The sequence below is a fragment of the Volvox carteri genome, assembly GCF_000143455.1.
Source record: "Volvox carteri f. nagariensis unplaced genomic scaffold VOLCAscaffold_80, whole genome shotgun sequence".
Classification (NCBI taxonomy): Eukaryota; Viridiplantae; Chlorophyta; class Chlorophyceae; order Chlamydomonadales; family Volvocaceae; genus Volvox; species Volvox carteri.
The window spans coordinates 1,713-3,660 of NW_003307623.1; positions in this window are offsets into that span (position 1 = coordinate 1,713).

The window sequence follows — 1,948 nt, forward strand, 5'->3', positions numbered from 1 at the left end:
TGCATTCCTCCGCACCTAGCTGCACCCAGCCGGGCGCCGCCGCTGCTGGCCAGTTGGCTGGCGGCGGCGGCGGCGGCGGCCGCGGCGGCATATAGCCGCAACTATCAACTGCTGTAAAGGCCATCGGCATCATGATCATGATCATGATCATCATCATCGTCATCACTATAATCATGGTCATCATCATCAGTTGCCGCCATTCTTGTTGGCTTGATAACTTGTTGGCTGCATGCAGCGCCAACTACGAGCAATGACCGAACGAATGGTGTCGTACAATAAACGCCATACCGGCCGTATAACGGTTAATAATTAAAAAATTTCAATAAGTGGCGAATACAGCAGTTCTGTAAACGATCGAGTGATCAACGTTAATAATGACCAACGGTTTCGGTTGGACGGTCAAATGGAATCAATGCAGCACGAGGACTTGCGCAACTGAACTTCCAGTAATGGGCCCATGCAAAATGATCTGGGAGGTACCTGCGCGGATGCTGTCGGGGCCTGGGGTGGCCGGGCGCAGTGCGGTTCGGGGTTTTGCCTAGCACAATGCGATTGGGGGGCATGGCCTGGCCTGATGTGATTGGGGGGGCATGGCCTGGCATGATGCGATTGGGGGGCATGGCCTGGCATGATGCGGTTCGGGGGCATGGCCTGGCATGATGCGGGTTTGGGGGACATGGCCTGGCATGATGCGGTTTGGGGGGCATGGTGTAACGTGCAAGAGCAGTTACATAACTCTCAATGCTTCTCTTCAACGGGGTTCACTCAGCTATTCTCAAGATCTTCCTTTTGCGACGTCGTACATTAGTGCGGGTCGTACACTGGATGGCTACACCTTCTCTGGTGTAATCGCATCCGGTGTCTTTCGACACCACCATGACTGGTAGTGATAAGCCTTAACGTAACATTGGCATCGAGACGGTGAAATTTTTCTTTCTGGGATTATGCTTTTTCGTCCATTTCTTTCACTTTATCGTCGGTCGGCTTTACCTACTGTTCTTCAAACTTCTTCGTCTCCTGTATCTTCTCCGAGGATGAATACTGGAGCTTCGGCCGATCCGGCGGTAAACGCCGTTACTTCGCCGATGGCGGCCTTGGCGCTTGCACCGGCGCCTACAGTCGCTTCACCTGATCAGCCTTCTGGGTCACAACCTCGGGCTGTCCCTCTTCCTACTGCCGTGGATCCGGCGCCGCTTCCGTCGCCGGTCAACGGTGATGCTACAATGTCAGATTCACAGCCGGGCACTGTGCCTCGGCGCCTTCGCCCCCTCGAGCCCCCGCAGCCTGACAGACGTCGTCTTGTCTCAGCGGACGCTGCAGCCAAAGTGCAATTGAGTTTGCCTGATTACCTATCTTTCTTGGTCGACGATTTAGTTGGATACCTCGACTTGGCCGGCTACACTCTGTCTGATTCAGCTGCTACCAATTGGGTTGTCTTAAGCGTGGGTCCGGCGTCTCTCGTTACAGATCTTCGTAAATCGCTTTCCGCGTTGACGCCGCCGGTGATTCCCACCGCTTCTTGGCTTCTCAACTGGTTCACTGAAGCCGTGGTCTTGTCATCCGGGGCCTCCTCTTACAATGCGCTTTGCCGTATGTTCAACGCCAAACCAGCGCGTTCAGTGGAGCAAGTGCTTCAACATCTTCACGACATTCGCCGGGAGCTGCCGGCTGCGACTCCTGAGGAGCTCATCGTGTATCAACTGGTTCGTCTGTTGCCTGACAACTTACGCGATCGTCTTATGTATGATCGCACTGTAGAGATCCGGCGCCCATGGACCAGTGTGGACTGTTTTATTCGCGTCTTGAAGACTTACGCGGAGGAACTCAAGTCCTCTGCTTCACCTTCGTCAGGTTCATCGCGTCAAGGTGCTTCTGGCTCTGGTGCTGGAGCTTCTGGCTCTGGTCCCCGTTCGACTCGTTCAATCTCGGCTGGACGGCAACGTCCGGA